Source organism: Lynx canadensis, chromosome D2 (genome assembly GCF_007474595.2).
Source record: "Lynx canadensis isolate LIC74 chromosome D2, mLynCan4.pri.v2, whole genome shotgun sequence".
NCBI lineage: Eukaryota > Metazoa > Chordata > Mammalia > Carnivora > Felidae > Lynx > Lynx canadensis.
In genome coordinates this window covers 65,346,524-65,368,028 of record NC_044313.2, presented here as the reverse complement: position 1 = coordinate 65,368,028, position 21,505 = coordinate 65,346,524, and the positions used below count along the sequence as shown (strand labels likewise).

The 21,505-nt window shown below is 38.4% G+C and overlaps 1 pseudogene; it reads left to right on the top strand.

Annotated features, from left to right (window-relative positions):
- The first annotated feature begins 16,158 nt into the window (after positions 1–16,158).
- Positions 16,159–17,107, top strand: LOC115527045 (annotated as a pseudogene).
- The last annotated feature ends 4,398 nt before the right edge of the window (positions 17,108–21,505 follow it).

The following is a 21,505-nucleotide window of genomic DNA, read 5'->3' as shown; positions in this document are numbered from 1 at the left end:
AAATATACCTTTCCTATAATCTTCCTTTAAGGAGAGTTGGCCAATACAGTAGCCACCAGCCATATTTGGCTATTGGGCACTGAAACGTGACTAGTGTGTCTAGAATTTAAATTTTAAACTTAAAGACATATTCAATTCAGGGGTGCCTGGGTGGCTCAGTCAGTTAAGCGTCCAACTTCGAGTCAGGTTATGATCTCACGGTCCGCGGGTTCAAGCCCTATGCTGGGCTCTGTGACAGCTCAGAGCCTGGAGCCTGCTTCAGACTCTGCCCCTCCCCTGCTCGCACTCTGTCTCTGTCTCTGTCTCTGTCTTTCTGTCTCTGTCTCTCTCAAAAATAAATAAACATTAAAAAAAACATATTCGATTCAAATACTGGAACACATTTAAGTGTGTCTAAAACAACCTGGATTTGGGAATCTACTTTTTCAACTTTAAACTTTAGTTGAAAAATACAGATCAAGTATTTCCAGTAATTTAGCATCCAAATTAAGACATAAAATAAATGGATTTCAAGAAAAAAGAAATATAAAATACTTCAGTAATAACTTTATATATTAAGTCATGTTGAAATGAAACTATTTTGGATATGTTCAGTTAAATAAAACATATTAAAATAAATTTAACTTTTTAAAAAGGTCTTGAAATGTGGCTGTTAGAAATTTGAAAATATATGTGTGGCTCACACTATAGTGATAGTCTATATAAAGAGTGTATATTAACAAAAAGAGGGCCTTATTTGCCAGAAATTATCTTCCCAAAGACAGATATTTCTCCAAAAAAGCATTAGAAGACACTCAGCACTCAGTCATGCTTTCTGTTTGAAAAGGCGAAGCACACAAACGTAGTATGTGCTCAGGCATTTGTGCTAAAAGAACCATTCAGGCGCTCATGGACTCGCCCATTCACCTTGTTGGTCATTGTGGTTAGCACCTGGGACATACAGGTGACTGGAACTTGGTTCCTGCCCTCAAGCAATGGATGGGAGAGAGGGACAAGTTAACCAGCAATTACAGCGCATGTTCAGATGCTGTGGAAGCAGAGCGGGGCATAGTGAAGAGTTCACCCAGAGAGTGCTACTCAGTCAGGAATGAAGTCCCTCTTTATCAGCCACAGAGCTCACAGTTTCACAATTTGACCCCCACACAGTCCAGTCACTTAGCCAACTGCTCACGCACTGTGGATTTCCCTTTATGGTCCAGGTGCTGTTATAGGCACTGGCGATGCCAGTGGTAAGTAAGACAGAGGAGGCCCAGTGCCTTGCAGCTTCCATTCTTGTCAGTGTGGGATGGGGGGGGGGGGGGAGTAAGCAAACAGATACAGGAAGAAGATAGCTTCAGGAGTTCCAAGTGTTGTGAAGGAAATAAAGCTTCGTGACCAAATTGAAAGTGACTGGGTAGGAACAACTGTTCATGGACTCCGCCTCTTTCCATTTTTGATTCTCCAGGAAAAATAAATGAAGATGGTGAGGAGACAATTGAATTGAGTCTTCCCCTCCATTAGGGTAGGGATTCCCTCACATGGCCTAAACTAGGACACTGATTACAGTGGCGGATGGTGAATGTAAATGTTTTCTCAAGTAATGTGCTCGCTTCAAAGATAGCTATTACTAAAGATAAACAATAGATGCTTTTGTATCACTTCTCTCGTGAACTATGTGGATACTTATAGCTTCCATCACCTTTTCTTAATTGACAGTTTAATAACTATTCCAATAGCATGGATGTCATATGTCTACTAAGTAATAGAATAAATTTTCCTATGGATCTTGTGGAGATAAATCTCATTGTTTCATAGGAAACATAACATATTTTATGAGAGGATATTCTTTAGATATTTCACTAAACTCTTGTTATTTAATGTTTATACAATAATCATATTTGAAGTGGCCCAATGCAAAGACAGTGCAAGCAAGCAGGGTCAAACAGCTCTTACCCCAACCTCGCTACATATGGCTATGAGACCTTAGAGAAGTCCCTTATCCTTCCTCAGTCTTTACTCCAGTATCTGCAAAAGGAAAGGAACTCTAAAGTCTTTCTCCCAGAATACACACTCTGTGATGCCAAAATACAATTATAGGAAGGACAATGATTGATTTATGTGCTCTTCTTCTGTTGGTATGTTCTGGTCAAGATATAAGGAAAGTAAGCCCACTTTTAAAACATTTCTTTTAAGGGGCGCTGGGTGGCTCAGTCAGTTGAGTGTCCAACTTAGGCTCAGGTCATGATCTCATGGCTCGTGGGGTCCAGCCCCACGTTGGGATCTGTGCTGACATTTCAGAGCCTGGAGCCTGCTTCAGATTCTGGGTCTCTTTCTCTCTCTGCCCCTCCCTCACTTGCACTCTGTCTCTCTCTGTCTCTCAAAAATAAATAAAACGTAAAAAAAATTTTTTTAATATTTCTTTTAAGAGGAAACTGAAAGTCAAAGGTATGAAGGAGATAGGATTTAAAAATTCAGAAATCTGCTGGCCTACTCTGTGATCATTTGCTAACACTGTATATGAGGGATAGAGTGGTGCATAAGAAAGTAAAGGTTCTTGCGGTGCCTGGGTGACTCAGTTAAGTGTCTGACTCTCGGTTTTGGCTCAGGTCATGATCTCACAGTTTGTGGGTTCGAGCCCTTTTTCTGGCTCTGCCCTGCCAGCCTGAAGCCTGCTTGGGATTCTCTCCCTCCCCACTCTCTCCGTCCCTTCCTGCCACCCACACTCTCTGTCAAAATAAATAAATAAATAAATTTTTTTTTAAAGAAAGCAAATGTCCTTATTTTTAGAAATTTTTTAGTTCACTCATGAGGTCATCTATAGTGACCAAGGATAGTATAATAATGACGACTGAGCACTGTGCCAGAGAGGTTGGAAAGGAAATCAGCCAGATATTCACACTATAACTCAGGTAATAATTCACCATACTTTAGACCATATCAATCATGCAGAGATTTCCATCTGACAAAAAAGAAAAAAGTCTATTTTCTCAGATTTGACACTGACTTACTGCTCTAGAAAAGACCTATATACAAAGTTTATAGACCTTTCCTCATGTAAAATGGAAATAATGGTATCTGCTTATTGCTAGTATGCTTTGATCACTAATGTTTATGAAACAATATGATCACAGAAGACAAAAACAGTACATGTAATCACAAGGCATTCCACAGGGTCTCCAAGTGCATTTAGGATCTGCCTCTTCCTACCTTACTACAGTAAGTCTTGGTAGGCTTTCTCTCTTACATTGCTTCACAAGGCCAATTATAAATTAGACAAATTAAACTTTCTGTTGTATGTTCCATAACCTTGTACCTTTTTACCTGCCCTTCTATTATATCATGTTAGGATATAATCACAAGGGTTAGTAACACTTGAAAAAAAACAAACAAACAGAAGTAGATTCATAAATACAGAGAACTTGTGGTTGCCAGAGGGGAGAAGTGTGTGGGGATGGGCAAAACAGGTGAAGGGGTTAAGAGGTGAAAACTTCCAGCTATAAGATAAACAAGTCATGGGGATGAAAAGTACATCATAGGAACTATAATCAGTTATATTACAATAACTTTGTATTGTAACAGGTAGTAACTAGACTTATCGTGAGCACTTTGTGAAGTATTTATAGTGTATCCTTGAACAACATGGGGGTTAGGGGCACCAACTCTCTGCACAGTTGACTTCTGACTCCCTAAAAACTTAACTGCTAATAGCCTACTATTGACTAGAAGTCTTACCAATAACATAAACAGTTGATTAACACATATTTTGTATATGTATTATATATACTATCTTACAATGAAGTAAGCTAGAGAAAAGAAAGTGTTATAATGAAGAAGAAAAAATACATTTACAGTATTGAACTATATTTCTTTAAAACAAGTATGTGTTGAGCTGATCGATGCAGCTCAAATCCATGCTGCTCAAGGGTCAGGTGTAACGGGCGAATCACTATGTTGCAGGCTGGAAACTAATAGAATATTGTCGTGCCAACTGGACTTCAATTTTTAAGGAATAAAGTTTGACTATTCAAAATATTCTGTTTGGCATATAAGGTTATATGTCTGGAAAAAATAAGTTATGACACCCTTTAAAAAAAGATAAGAGTTGAAAATAATTTTCTTATTCTTTTCCAATTTTTCTTTTTTAAAAAAGAGTGGGGTAGAGGGTGTATCTTTCCAAATACTATGAAGTGTAGCTTGATTCAGGCAGATTTCATCCTATTCATTTTTTTGTATTTTCTAAGGTAAGGGTCAGCAAACATTTTTGTTAAAGGCCAGATAGTAAGTATTTTGGGCTCTGTAGGCCAGATAGTCTCTGTTATAGTTATTCAATTTTGTCGCTGCAATGCAAAAAGCAGCCAGAGGCCACATATAAACCAGTGAATGTGGCTAGGATCCAATAAAACTTTATTTATGGATACTGCAATTGGAATTTCACATAATTTTCATGTGTCATCAAGTATTATTCTTCCTTTGATTTGTTTTCAACCATTTAAAAATGTAAATATGATTAGCTTGTAGGCAATTCAAAAACAAGGTCGGATTTGGCCCAAGGTCCACAGTTTGCTGACCCCTCTTCCAAGGCATCATATCGCTTGCGACATACTGTTCTGAGGGTTTCTGAAAAATAGAGTGAATGAACACTAGTGTCCAAAACGGATGCTTGGAATGTTTATGTGTATACACATGTATATACATACATAGTGTGACTGTGTGTATATTTGCAAAAGAATCTACCCTTTGTATTTGAACATAGTAACTGTCATTTGAGTCATGGAAAGACATTACTATGGGTGTTTTCTATCCTATGTACAGACAAGTCAAAGTTCTTTATTAACTCACTCATTGAAATATATTTGTTGGACACTTCCCTTATGAAGTAGCATGATCCGACACATGTATTTATGACACCCAAACTCAACAAGTGTTCGGTAGTATGAGGAAGAGAGCAATTTGAAGTAGAACAACTGATCCCATACATAGTTCTATTTGAGGAGCATTTGCCCTGGAGTGAGCCTTCAACAGGACCCAAACCACGAAATTCTCTATGCAATACACTGGCCATGTGGTTCACTTCTGCATTCTATTTCTTCCCCTACAAAGTTCCAATGTTTTATTTGTAATTTGCTATCATATTCTGAATATTTCCTGTTAAGTGACTTCAAATCCTTTGTAGAGCAAAGCACTGGAATAAACAAATATTTACAGAGTATCTCCTGTATTTCTAATACTCTACTAAAACTAATAGAAAATGAAAGAGAACATGCATAACCTTGTGTTTTAATATCAGAATCATGATTACAGACTTACATGCTTCTTTTCAGCATTATTTCATTACAAGAACTAAACTTGGACGTTTGTCAATAGTAAATGAATGGTACGATTTTCAAACAACTAGCTGGCAAAGATGTGGACGCAATGGAAGAATGCGCTTAGAGCTATGATCTCCAAGGACCTCTATCTGCTCTGATGGAGAGTGGATTGTCCTTTAAGAAACATAAGATAGGTTTATTCCTCTTCTTCTGTCTCCAACCTCCTCCCTCACCCCAACACATACACTCTACCGTTAATCAGAGAAAGGGAAAGGCCAGATGGTTTGGGGGATTAGCAATGAGGAAAGGCCCAAGTTTCACCTCACGGTTGTTATTAAATTCTAGTGTGGATTGGCAGGGATACAAAACTCAGGCCATCTGAGAGCTCTTGGGGAGTGTTGGTCCATTTCCTAATGAGCAGGTGTTGACATGGAAAAAGCTGCCTATACAACAGTGCTGCAGGCACAGAGCCGCTACAGATCTGGAGATGTGGAGAATCTTCCTCAGTGTTTCCTCCCACCTGAGAAACCATGCGTTCAATTCTACACACCCAGACATGTTCTGTACCTTCCTGCAGCATACCCAATAAAATATATCAATAAAATATTCGATCTATGGTCTATCCTGCAGAGGTGGTGATTTCACAACACTTTGCCTTACTTTAAAAATTCTCTCCAAGGATGTGGAGAAACGGGAACCCTCTTGCACTGTTGGTGGGAATGCAAATTGGTGCAGCCGCTCTGGAAAGCAGTGTGGAGGTTCCTCAGAAAATTAAAAATAGACCTACCCTATGACCCAGCAATAGCACTGCTAGGAATTTATCCAAGGGATACAGGAGTACTGATGCATAGGGGCACTTGTACCCCAATGTTCATAGCAGCACTCTCAACAATAGCCAAATTATGGAAAGAGCCTAAATGTCCATCAACTGATGAATGGATAAAGAAATTGTGGTTTATATACACAATGGAATACTATGTGGCAATGAGAAAAAATGAAATATGGCCCTTTGTAGCAACGTGGATGGAACTGGAGAGTGTGATGCTAAGTGAAATAAGCCATACAGAGAAAGACAGATACCATATGGTTTCACTCTTATGTGGATCCTGAGAAACTTAACAGGAACCCATGGGGGAGGGGAAGGAAAAAAAAAAAAAAAAGAGGTTAGAGTGGGAGAGAGCCAAAGCATAAGAGACTGTTAAAAACTGAGAACAAACTGAGGGTTGATGGGGGGTGGGAGGGAGGGGAGGGTGGGTGATGGGTATTGAGGAGGGCACCTTTTGGGATGAGCACTGGGTGTTGTATGGAAACCAATTTGTCAATAAATTTCATAAAAAAAAAAATTCTCTCCAGCATCTACTTAATTTAAATCTAATTTAATTTGGGTCCCACAAAATTTCAATAACCCCTTGTAGACATCCTTGTGCATACATATTGCACACTGCATTAACTATTTCCTGGATGGAAATTGGCCTCAATAGTCCAGTCAATGAAAATAAAATATACACCAAAATCTTCAATATGGAGATTTTTTTTTTCACAGACATGATACTAAAATCTAGTAACATTTAGCTGAAGTCTATATTCCATAAGTGGTGATAGTAGGGTTTACTAAATAGAAATACCACTTTACCACAGACATGTAATGTGTTTTACCATGTCAGGGAGCTGATCAGTTAGAATGGAAAGAAAAGCACAGAATTATGGCAAGTAGTTTAACACAGATCCAATATATATGCCATTTTCAACTATGATTTTCCAGCCAACTGATTCTTTTAAAGACTCAGGAAGCCATGAATATTTGACTTATAAAAAAGGAATAAGAATGCTGATTCTGCTTCCAACCAAAATGTCTGTAAGTCATTTTAATAACGGTGATGTTTTCAAATAAAAACATGATGCTTATAAGAAAAGAATTTCCCCCATCTTTATGAGTTCTTGTGAATGTTAACAGCAAAAGCAAAAATCCTAAGGAAACTACTATATTTCATGATGCCATGTTCTACTAGGATGATAATAAAATCCATCTTTTGTATAAGTAGATCATCTCAAGCTTTAGGTAACTCTAGAGATTTTATAAAGCTCCATAGATCTTATTACATAGAGTGTAGCAATTTAAAAATGCAAATAATTCTGTAAGTTGTGGCTGTGTAAGGTTTTTAAAAGTCATTTTTATTTATTTTTCATGTCTTCAACATATATGCTAAAAATTTTAAATTGTGGATTAAAAACAGGAAAATCATATTGCATTACCTTATACCTGTTAGAATGGCTATTCAAAAAGACAAGAAATAGCAAGTGTTGGCGAGGATGTGGAAGAAAAAGGAATCCTTGTGCAGCGTTGGTGGGAATGTAAATTGGTGCAGTAAAAACAGTATGGAGGTTCCTCAAAAAATTAAAAATAGAATTACCATATGATCCAAGGATTCCACTACTGGATATTTACCCAAAGAAAACTAAAACACTATTCAAAAAGATATGCAAACCCCTATATTTACTACAGCATTATTTATAATTGCCAAAATAAGGAAGCAACCTACGTGCCCACTGGGAGATGAACAGATAAAGAAGATGTGATATATGTATGTATGTGTATGTACACACACATACACACACACACACAGTGAAATATTAGTCATAAACAAGAATAACACCTTGGCATTTGTGACAACATGGATGGACCTAGAGGGTATTATGGTAAGTGAGATAAATCAGACAAAGGCACATGCTATAATTTCACTTATATATGGAATCTTAAAAAAAACAGCAAATGAGCAAACAAACAATAGCAAATATAGACCCATAAGTACAGAGAACAGGTGGTTGTCAGAGGGAAGAGGGGCAGGAGTTGATGGGTAAAACAGATAAAGGGGATTAAGAATACACTTGACAACAACAGCAAAACAACAAACAACAACAAACACTGAAAACAGAATTACCAAATGAGTCAGCAATTCCATTTCTGGGTATGTATCTGAAGGAAACAAAATCACTATCTTGAAAAGGTATCCATGCCCCATGTTTTATTTACAATAGTCAAAACATGGAAACAGTCTAAGTGTCTATGGACAAACAAGTGAATAAAAAAAAATCTTACACACACACCTACCCACCTACACACGCCCCCCACATGCACACACATACAGAGGAATATTAGTCAGCCACAATAAGGAAGATAATTCTGCCATTTGTGACAGCATGAATGGACCTTGAGGGCATTATGCTAAGTGAAATGAGTCAGACGGAGAAAGACAAATACTGTATGATCTTACTTATATATAGAATCTAAAAACATTAAACTCATAGATACAAAGAGGGGGTAGGTGAAGGTGGTCAAAAGGTACAAACTTCCAGTTATAAGATAAATAATTTCTGGGAATATAATGTATGGCATGGTGAGTAAAGTTAACAGTAGTGTATCATATATTTGAAACTTGCTAAGAGAGTAGACCTTAAAAGTTCTCAACACAAGAAAAAAGTTTGTAGGTGATGGATGTTCAATAAACTTACGGTAGTAATTATTTTGTAATATATACATTTATCCGATCATCATGTTGTGCACCTAGAACTACTACAATGCTGTCAATTCTATCTTAAGTAAAACTGGAAAAATAATCATATTGCCATCATTCAGAAATAACCACCATTAACATTTTTGTTATATATCCTTTTAAGCCTTTTTTGTGCATACAAGTATTTACATGTAAGTATCTTACCAAAAGTAGAATACCACAAGTAGCTTCACAATCTGCTTTTAAATATATATTATGTACCAACTATATATAATGAACATCCATACAGGTCACTAAATATTCCTCTATAACTTTTAAATGGTTGTATACTATTTCATGTGACAAATCTGTCATATTAAAAAAAAATCAGCCCCCTTCCGTTAGACATTTAGGTCACCTCCAATTTCCCCATGAGAGAATCAATGCTAAAAATGACCACTCTTTTCACCAGATGAGTTCACACACTCATAAGTAATGTTGGATAAATGTCCAGAGGTACATTTCCAAAAAGGTGAAACAAATATGACTTAACAGCGAGGCATAAATATATACTTGCAGATTGGTAGAATTAAACTGCATTTCCATTATCACATGCCCAACTCCACTTACATTTTCTGTGTCCAACAACTGCTCTACTGACAGACAAGATGAGAAACCTAGAGAAATATCTTACCTATGATAAGGTACTTAATTACCTTTCATATTACCTATAGTTTATCTACAGCATCGAAGACTCAACCTATTTTTAAGCCCCAAATCAACATATCCATGATAATTTTCACCAGTGCCACATTTTCAATTCTTAAAGTATTATGGACCAAAACATAGCTTGAAACTCTATTGGTTTGGGATTGTGCAAGTAACCAAAATACACAATTACTTATAAAACAAAAACATATAAACAATCAAAATTTTCCTAAGTATTAACGGGAGAAAAGGAGTTGCTTTTGATTAAACACCAAAGAACTCAATGTTATGCAAATTCCAGAAAGATACAGCACGAAGACTGCTGTATCATGATACTGATAAGACTATTTGCACAAAATTGCCAAATTTATGACAATTTCTCCATAATAGTATATATGTGATAGATTGCAAAAATGGTACTAATTCTCCCCTGCCCCACAACCACAGTCATTTGGAATTGGTAATGAAGTCCATTTTTCAAACTTGTAAATCTGGGTTCTTCTTGTGACTTACTTTGATCAAAAAAATATGGATAAAAAGCAATTCTGTCATAAAACAAGACTAGGCTTCAAGAGAATTTGCACATTTTCATTCTGTCTAAGAACACTGCAGAGCCACTATATAACAACTCTGGCTTAGCAGAGCCTCCGAGCAGACTGGCAGCTGAGCAAAGACCCCCATGTGAACCTGCCTGGACTCTAAGAACTTCTTAGGTAATCCCAGCCCAAATGGCCTACTCACAGATAAATAAATGATTATTATTTTAATTTACTAATTTTGGGGTGGCTTGTTATGCATTACAAGTAATTGGTACTAAAAAAGTCAAAGAACACAATTTACAATACTATAAATAATTACTAGGGACTAGATGTTAAAAAGATAAGTGAATATTATGAGTAACTTTATGCCAATAAATTCAAAATTTAAATGAAATGGACAAATTCCTCAATAAAATTACAACTTACTAAAACTGACAAAAACTGAACAGGAAAATTTGAGAGGCTATTTTTTTTAAAAGAAATTGAAATCGGGGTGCCTGGGTGGCTCAGTCGGTTGAGCGTCCGGCTTCGGCTCAGATCATGATCTCGCAGTCTGTGAGTTCTAGCCCCATGTCGGGCTCTGTGCTGACAGCTCAGAACATGGAGCCTGCTTCGGATTCTGTGTCTCCTTCTCTCTCTGCCCCTCCCCTGCTCGCTCTCTCTCTCTCTCTCTCTCTCTCTGTCAAAAATAAACATTAAAAAAAAATTTTAAAGACATTGAAATCATGTAATATCATCTCACGAGAGAAACTCCACACTCATATGGTTTCACTGATGAGTTTAATTAAATTCCTAGGTAAGAAATATCAATATTACACCAACTCTAGAAAAGCCAAACAGACCAATAACTAGTAACAAAATTGAGTGATAAATCAAAAAACTCTCAACAAACAAAAGCCTAGGACCAAATGGATTCACAAGTGAATTCTACCAAATATTTAAAGAAGAGTTTATACCTATTCTTCTCAAAGTGTTCTGAGAAATAGAAGAACAAGGAAAGCTTTCAAATACATTTTACGAGGCCAGTAGTACCCTGATACCCAAAACAAACAAAAGACACCACACAAAAAAGAAAGAAAACTAAAGGCCTCAATAAAATATAAACAAATTGCATTAAACAACACATTGAAAAGATTATTCACCATAACCAAATGGGATTTATTTCAGGGATATAAAGCCGGTTCAATATTCACAGATCAACATGAAACACCACATCAACAAAATGAAGGTTAAAAATCATGATCATCTCAATAAATGCAGAAAAAGCATCTGAAAAAATTCAACATCCATTCATGACAAAAAGTCTCAACAAAGTGGGTTCAGAGGAAACATACCTCAATACAATAAAGGGCATATATGAAAAACTCATAGCTGACATTATACTCAATGGGGAAAAACTGAGAGCTTTCCCCTCTAAGATCAGGAACAAGACAAGGATGTCCACTCTCACCACTTTTATTCAACATAGTACTGGAAGTTGTAGCATAATAAGAAAGAAAGAAGAAAGAAAGAAAGAAAGAAAGAAAGAAAGAAAGAAAAGAAAGGAAGGAAGGAAGGAAGGAAGGAAGGAAGGAAGGAAGGAAGGAAGGAAGGAAGAAAGAAAGAAAGAAGGAAGGAAAGAAGGAAAGAAGGAAAGAAAGAAAGAAAGAAAGAAAGAAAGAAAGAAAGAAAGAAAGGAAAGAAGAATGAAAGAGCAATCCAAATTGATTAAGAAGAAGTTAAACTGTCACTATTTGCAGGTGATGTGATATTATACATAGCAAACCCTAAGGACTTACCCAAAGAAGAATTAGAAATAATAAGTGAATTCAGTAAAGTTGAAGGATACAAGATTAATACACAGAAATTGGTTGCATTTCTATACACTAATAATGAAGTGGTGGAAAAAGAAATTAAAAGAACAATTCCATTTACAACTGCACCAAAAAGAATAAAATACCTAGGAATAAACTTAAGCAAGGAGGTAAAAGACCTATACTCTGAAAACTATAAAACATTGATGAAAGAAATTGAATCGGACACAAACAAATGGGAAGATATTCCATGCTCATGTATTGGAAGAATTAATATTGTTAAAATGTCCATCCTACCCAAAGCAAAGTGCAAATTTGATGCACTCTCTATCAAAATACCAACAGCATTTTTCACAGAACTAGAACAAATAATCCTAAAATTTGTATGGAACCACAGAAGACCTCCAATAGCCAAAGCAATCTTGAGAAAGAAGATCAAAGCTGGAGGTATCACAATTCCAGATTTCAAGATATACTACAAAGCTGTAGTAATCAAAACACCATGGTACTGGCATAAAAACAGATATGTTGATCAATGGCACAGAGAGCCCAGAAATAAATCCATGCTTATATGGTCAATTAACCTATGACAAAGGAGGCAAGAATACTTATGGGGAAAAGATAGTCTCTTCAATAAGTGGTACTGGGAAACCTGGACAACTACATGCAAAGGAATGAAATTGGACCACTTTCTTACACCATATAAAAAAAAAAAAAAACTCAAGATGGATTCAAGACATGAAGCCATAGAACTCCCAGAAGAAAACATAGGTAGGAATCTCTTTGACACTGGCCTTAGCAGCATTTTTCTAGATAGGTCTCCTCAGGCAAGGGAAACAAAAACAAAAATAAATTATTGGGACTACATCAAAATAAAAGGCTTTAGCACAGTGAAGGAAACCATCAATAAAATGAAAAGGCAACCTAGAGAATTGTCGATGATATTCACAAATGATATATCCACTAAGGAGTTAATATCCAAAATATATAAAGAACTTGTACAACTCAACACCAAAGAAACAAAATAATCCAATTAAAAAATGAACAGAGGACTTGAATGGACATTTTTCCAAAGACATAGAGATGCCCAACAGATACACGAAAAGATGTTCAATATCACTAACCATCAAAGAAATGCAAATCAAAAATACTATGAGACATCACCCTATCCCTGTCAGAATGGCTAGAATCAAAAAGACAAGAAATAACAAGTGCTGGCAAGGATGTGGAGAAAAAGGAACCCTTGCACACTGTAGGAATGTAAGTTGTTGCAGCCACTGTGGAAAACGGTATGCGGTTCCTCAAAAAATTAAAAATAGAACTACCATATGATCCAGTAATTTCACTACTGGGTATTTACTCAAATAATATGAAAATACTAATTTAAAAACATATGCACCCTTATGTTTATTGCAGCATTATTTACAACAGCCAAGATACGGAAGCAATTCAAGTGTCCATCAATAGATGAATGAATTAAGATGTGAGATATGCACACATACACAAACACACACATATACCTCTAAGATATTATGCAAAGTGAAATAAGCCAGAGAGGGAAAGACAAATACCATATGACTTCACTTATATGTGGAATCTAAGAAATAAAACAAGTGAATAAACAAATACACAAAAAAGCAGATACAGATCCATAAAAACAGAGAATTGATGATTGCCATAGAAGAAGGGAGTCGGGCTCTGGGCAAAATGGGTGAAGGGGAATGGGAGATACAGGCTTTCAGTTATGGAATGGATAAGTCACAGGGACAAAAGGAACAGTATAGGTTATATAGTAAATGGTATTGTAATAGTATTGTATGGTGAAAGATGATAGCTACATTTGTGATGAGCACAGAATAATGTACAGACTTCTTCAATCACTATGTTGTACTCCTGAAACCAATGTAACACTATGCATCTATTATACTTCAGATATTCCAGTCTTTCAGGAAATAGAGGAGGTAGAGACACTTCAACTCATTTAATGAGGTCAGAATAATCTTAATACCAAAATCTAACAAAGAAATTAACAACAAATAACACAAAATTATCTCTCTCATCAAGATATATGCAAAAACACTTTGGAAAATATTTGCAAAATCAAATTGAGCAACAAATAGGTTTACTCCAAAAATACAAACTTGAATTAATCTTCATAAAAGTCAATAAAGACAATGCATCAAAAAGTTAATAAAGAAAAAAAATCATATGATTATCTCAACAAATGAAATCCATTTGACAAAATTGAATCTCCTTATGTCATTAAGAAATTTTTCTCAATTTGATAAAAAAAAGTCTATGAAAAAGTTACAAAAGCTATTATTATACATAATGGTAAACTACTGAATGCTTTTGTACTAAGAGTAAGAACAAGGTAAGCCTGTCCTTTCCACTACTTCTATTTAACACTGTACACGAGATCTTAGCCAGTGTAAAAAGTTAAAGAAAAGCAATAAAGTCATAAAGACTGGAAAGGAAGAGTAAAACGGACTCTTTTCATAGATGACATAATTGTTTACATAGAAAGACCCTAAGGCATTTACAAAACAACTCCTAGAACTAATAAGTGACTTTAGCTTGGTTTTAGGATACAATTAGATCTATTTACAAATAGCAACTCTATTTTATATGCTGGCTGCAAACAAGTGGAAAATGAAATTCAAAAAAAAAAAAGAAAGAAAGAAAGAAAAAAGAAAAATTCTACTTTTAAAAGCACCAACAACCACTAAATACTTAGGAATATTTTTTAAAAGTAATCTCTATGCCCAACATGGGGCATGAACTCACAACCCCAAGATCAAGAATGGCACATTCCACTGAATGAACCAGCCAGGCGCCCCCACTCAGGAATAAATTTAATGAAAAACATGCAAGATGTTCACATTTTTACATTGAAATAATGCTGAAAGAAATTAAAGATCTAGACAAATGTAGAGATATACCACATTCATGGATTGGAAGTCCCAACATTGTTAAAATACCCATTTTCTTCAGATCTACAGATTCAATGAATTCCCCATCATAAATTTTTCAGTTTCTTTTTAAATGACAAGCTTATTCAAAAATTTGTAATGGATAAAAAGGATCTAGAATATCCAAAGCAATCTTGAAAAAATAAAAACAAAGTTGGAAGACTTACACTACCTGAATTTAAGATTTATTATAAAATCACAATAATGGAGAGAGTACTGGTACTGGTGTTAAGGTAGACAAATAGATCAATGGAACAGAAATAGACCTATACTTAAATCTTTAATTTATTTATAATAAAGGTACAAAGCAATTCAATTGGGAGAACAAAGTCTTTTGAACAAGTTGTACAGGACAACAGCATGCCCGTAAGGAGAATAATGAACCCTCTATTCCCATTTCATACTATACACTAGAAGTAACTCAACTTTACCAGATACTTACAAATGGCCAATACATAAAAGGGTACTTATTAAGCATTATTAGTTATCAGAGCAACACAAATTAAATCCACCATGAGATACCACTAACCACATACTGGAAAGGGTAAAGTTAAAAAGACAGACACAAATCAAATGGTGGCAAGAATGTGAAACAACCAGAACTCTAACACATTATTGGGGGATAGAGGGGGTGGGTGAAATTCTACAGCTACTTTGGCAGTTCTTTATAAAACCACCCTACAACTCAACAATCTCACTCCCAGAAGTTTACACAAAAAAATAAGAAAGCATATGTTCATGAAAGAATTGGTACAAGAATGTGCACAGATTTATTCATAATAACCAAAAGCAGAGACCATCTAGGTGTGGATCAACAGATGAATGAAGAAATAAACTGGTGCCTCCATCCAATTAATATCTCTCAGCAACAAAAAGCAACCAACCACTGTTCTACATAACAAAACAATGAATCTCAAATACAACAATATGCTGAGTGAAAAAGATCGGAACAGCAGTTGCCTCTGGGAGTGGGGTGAGGTGGGGAACAAGTGAGAAGGGGCATGAGGGAATTTTCTGAGGTGATCATAATGTTTTATATCTCAACAAGGGTCACTTGTAAAAATTCATCAAATGATACACTTAAATTTTGTGCATTCCACAGTATGTATGTTTTACCTCAAAAAAGTAGACACACATTGACCTCCAGTTAAACTGGTGTGCACACCTCACTTTGAAATGCATAAAAAATAGGATGGAATAATGGGTGGATAGAGAGATTGGTAGATAGATACACAGGTAACAAAACAAATCTAGAAAAATGTTAATCGTAGACTCTAGGTGATGAGCATATGGGCATTCACTGTGCACTTCTTTCAAATTTTTTGTATATTTGAAAATTCCCTTGGGGTTCAGCCGAGGGCTCTGAGTGGCCCTACCAGATGGCAGCAGTAGTCCTAGGAGGAGACACCACTGGCCCCCAGCGTATCTTCCCCAATCAGACTGAGGAATTAGGGCCACACCAGGGCCCTATGGAAGGCACTGGGGATTGGAGCAGCGAGGAGCCTGAGGAAGAGCAGGAGAAAACAGGGGCAGGCCCAGCTGGCTACTCCTACCAACCCCTGAACCAAGATCCTGAACAAGAGGAGGCAGAGCTGGCACTGGTGGGGGGTGGAGAAGATGTAGTTGCTGATATTGAGGATCGGACCCAGGCCCTGGGCTTCATTTGCCAGACCTGCCATGAGAGGGCGAGGATGAAGAGGAGGAGGGAGCCACAGGACCTGGGTAAAGGGAGCATGCTTTCATTTTGGAATAATGTTGGAGGAAAGGGACTGGGTAGAGCCAGTAAAGGGGAGTCATAGAGGAACACCCCGTTCCTAAAACAACGGTTTGTTATCTAAGACTTTACAGACTTCAGAATCCAGGTGAAAGGCTATTGTGCTGGACTTGGGTTGCAGGTGGGCTTGCCTGGAAATAACAAGATGGATTTGGCCACACTGCTAGCCCAAGGGTTATGGGTTAATTCAAAGAATGGGGGAGTGGAACTGGTCCCATCGTTTCTGTTCTCCCGCTTTTTGTGATTTCAGAACATGTGGAGTTGGTGAAAAGGACAATGGCTGGAGTAAGCCTGCCTGTGCCAGGGGTTCCTGCCTGGGCTCTAGAGATATCAGATGCCCAGTGGGAAGATGTGGTACAGAAGGCCCTCCAAGCCTGGCAGGGATCGACCCCAGCCTGGAAGTGACTACCAGCATAGGACTGAACACATCCCTGGTTGTAAGACCATCTTCATATTCTCCATCTCCCTTTCCACATCAAGGCAAATCAGACTGCCTCTCAGAGACCCGCTGTATTCAGTTCTGTACGTATAGGGACATTGGCCCAAGCCCAACCCATCTTAGCATGTATCACTCTGTGGTGAATAAAGCACTCTATGTACACAGCCAAAAAAAAAAAAATTCCCTTAATAGTATGATGGGAGGAAAAAACTGAAACTATACTACAGGGTAGACCACTTTTGTTTCTATACGATTTTCACATGTAAGACATTACCTTCTCACAACAATTCTGTAAATATAGACAAGGCTGGCATCAACCATGTTTTACAGCAGAAGACACTGTCTCATAAGGAACCTCGCCCAAAGTGTCAGGGCAGTAAACAAACTCATAGTTCCAGGGGCCATGAGACGTTTTCAATGTTTATTTATTTTTGAGAGAAAGACAGAGCATGAGTGGGGGAGGAGCAGAGAGAGAGGGAGACACAGAATCCAAAGCAGGCTCCAGGCTTCGAGCTGTCAGCACAGAGCCCGACGCGGGGCTCGAACCCACGAACTGTGAGATCATGACCTGAGCCAAAGTCAGACGCCCAACCAACGGAGCCACCCAGGCACCTCACGGGACTTTTTCATAAAGGGCCATGTAGCAAGTATTTGGGGCCATACAGTCACTGCCACAATTATTGTACCTTGCTTTTTGTAATATAAAAGCAGGTGTTAGATAATTTGTAAATAAATGGACATGGCCTTGCTCCAATAAAACTTTATTCACAAAAACAGGCAGGGTCCAGTTTGTTGATCCCTAGATGATAATCCAGGTGTTTTCATTACAGAAGTTATAGAAAAGGATTGATTTTAGAGTCAGATTTACCTGTGTTTTATATACTCCATGGAGTTACTATGACACCCCAATTCGGTAACTCTTATAAAGTACCTAGCATTGTACCTGTTTTAAAGCAGATAATAATTCTTTTTACTACCTTGCCTTTTTCTCATTTGCTATTTTTGCCACTATACCTGGTGGCCTGGATGAATTGCAATAAGAAAAACAAACTGCTTAATGCTGTTCAACCAAATTAATCAACCATGGTAGACTTTTGTTCAGGAAATCTATAAACGATCGCACTTTCAATGGAAATGCATGATTGTTCCTGCATTTTCTGGGCCAACTTTCAGATAGAAATTCACTGAGGGCCCTCCAGGTTTTCTACTCTATTACAGGGAGGTCCCAGTTACTCGCCCCCATTCCACACCTGAGTAAACAAATTGTTTAAACACACGCTTTCTCTCGGGCCATTTCTCTAACCGGCATGATTTCATTTACTCCCTGGTGCCAACCTGTGTGTCCCTTGTATCCAAAATCCCACTGAAAATTGAGTGGGTGGCACCTCTACACTCTTATCTTTGGCTTCTTTCCAAAACCTTGAAGCAACTGAGGCAGCAAAATGCTAATTCTTTTTACAGAATTGTGAGGATGCAAATTACCCAACCATCCCCTTGCTCAGTATGTCAGTGGGCAAAGTTGGAAGGGTAGAGCCAAACATTAGGTTACCAGAGAAGAGACTTCTTCCATTTTCTCTAAAGGCTTACAAAATAATACCACAATAATGATAGGTCCCTTAAATGAGCATTTATTATGTCCCAGACACTATGTTAACCATTTGATTCCTTTGTTTACAAATTCATCCATATGTATGAAATACTCACCGTGTGCCAGGATTTACATGAATTATCTAATGAATCTACATCAAAATCATGTAAGGTAGATGTTATGACTCCTGTGTTACAAACTGAGTACATTGAGTCTAGAGAGTCATTATGTTCCCAGTGCTCCCTTGGCCCCTGAGTGGCAGAGATACAATCTAGCAGAGATGAACCTTCTGAAGACTTAACAAATATTGTGACTGCATATTTGAGGTCACTTGTTTAATGTGGTTCTGTATTGCTTTGCCCTTTTCCAGCATATTTGTCCTGTCTCTGCCACTTAGCTATTATCTCTGTAAAGAACTGGTCCAGGAGGCCCACCGCCTACGACCGTCCCCCATCCCTCCCCACTGCTATGCGCACAGTGGAAAATCAATAACTTTTGTTGCTTTTTGCCCTTAGCCCCCATCACTGTCTGTTCAGGCAACTCATTTCCCAGCACACCCCCTGCAGGATGTTTTTTCACTTTATTCCCAGCCTCTCTAGAATTAATCTGCAGAAGGCAATAGAATCAGAGACTCCCCCTCCTACGAAACACTCCCTCAACTTTGAACTTTGCCATTACACTTAGCAATCTGCTGTGCTGCTCAGACAAGGAAGGACTCTGGAGGACTGACAGAAAAAGAACGAAGGCATCTGCCTATATGCTACTGGAGAGAATGAAGTGCAGTCTGGAGAGACACCTCCCCCCAGTGCACAAGTAGAATGCGTCAGTCACCGGGGCTGAAGTCGCTGCATCCTCCTCTAGCTGGGGATTCTTCTCTTTCTTCCCATTTTCCCCCACTCAGCTTTTACACCAACTGAGATCCTTCTGGGTAGACTCCACTTCTCAGATGTGTTTCTGACATCAGCTAATAACACTGGGTACATTAACTAATTAGCAACAGTAAGGAGTTCGGAAAACAAACAAGCATGAAGCAATGCTATTATTATGTGGCTTTTGCCTGACACTGTTGTCCTCATTAAGCAGGCAGGGATGTCAATATATCTACGAAGGAAGGCAAAGTAAAATCCTTACTGCAAGTGCCAGCTGGGTTCAAATTCCTTTTCCTGAAATCAGACATAGCTACTGCTGCAGTGAGACTTGCAGCTGATTTCTCCACCCCCTTTTGTTTCAGTTTGATTTTTTTTAAGACTCTCTTCACTACTATAGCTGTGCAGCCTCATTTTGCATTGCTTGAGAGTTTGGTTTATGAAACTTTCCAAACAGCAACTCCTCCAGTTCTGGAAAGACCTAGAGAAAATCATAGTATTATTTTCACTTTTCTCATCAGTCGGAATTCACGGCACCTTCCTGAAAGGACTTATTGCCACATCCCTCATGTATCACACTGTAGGTAATATCGGCCTACTTGTGTGCTACCTGTTAAAAACAACAACTCTTCTGATTAAGCAAAAGATGAATATAGAAAGGCCTTGCCTGATTTATGTGCCATTGGTCCTTTCTCTCTTTCCATCCCTCTCCCCCTCCTTCCCTCTCTCCTTCACTCCACCCCATCCTCTCTCCCTCCCTCTTCCTCTCATTCATTCTTTCACTTATTTGAAACTGAAGCTTAGGAGGTAGCTGTTGCAGAGGCGTTTGGCTCTTCTCCCTACTCCGCAGACCCAGCCCGCTTTCCCACTGAACATCAGAGTCCTTCGATCCCCAGCTGGGACCTTCCCCTCTTCCCGCTCTAGTCTCCGCCCGGGGCCATGCCATCATACCCACAGCTTCAGTTATCTCTTGCACTAGATGACTCGTCCCAGACTCCGCTTCTGAGCTCCCCAAATCCAAAATTCAACTGTCTATACGACATCTTCCCTTGGAAGCGTCCCACTCCACCATGTCCAAAGGTAAATGCAAGGCGTGCCCCCCACCGACCTACCACTATTTCTTTGCTTAGCGAATGGCACCTGCATGCACAAGACGGAAGCTTCCCTCCCCAGCCTTTCATCATGGGCCACGTGCTGTGGCCTCCTTCTCCCTTTCAGCTTCATCGTCTGCCAGGCCTGCCCCTACCCGCTGTCTCCATTCTTCACCTAGATGATGCCTCTCTACCTTACAGTTTCATGTTCCTGCCATCCTGACAAAGTAAGCTTCTTCCGTTGTAGGATTCATAGCTTCACATGCCTCCCTTCAGAGGACAAGGCACGGCTACAACTTTCCATTTTGTGTGTGTCACGATGTGATTAACCTCTAAACTTCCCAGTGCCAGGCTGCAAACTCCACCAGAAGGGGCAATGTCTGATTTTGTTCACAGCTGTATTCCATAGAGCTTAGAGTGCCTGACACTTAAAAGGAGGTTCTCACTAAGTATTTCTTGGAAGGAAGGCAGGGAGGGAGGACAGAAAGGGGAAATCAAAAAAAAAAAAAAACTTTTATTAGGAAAGTTTTAATAAAACCAACTTTAGTTGGTATAGCAGACACTGGCTAGTTACTCTCCACACAATTTCCATTCTCTTGCCGGGCACATATCTCGACTCGTGTTCTCAGTCTCCCTGCAGCCAGGTGAAGCAATGTCACGGACGTCGGAAAGGGATGCACACTGATGTGACATATGGCACCTCAAAGCCTGGCCCTTAAGACTCCCACACAGTCTTTGTCCCTCTTGTCCTGTCCCTTTCTTCTCCTGTCCCTCTCTTCTAATGGCTGTTGACCCCTCTCCAAGGATCCACTGAAGGACTCCAAGGGCCCAGTAGAGATGGAGTTTCAAACCATGTGGGGTCTAGACTCCAAATAACTCCATGGCCCCTCCACCAACCCACACTGGTCTGTGATGTGAACCAGAACTGAACCTTTACTGGGTCAAATTTAGGGGTT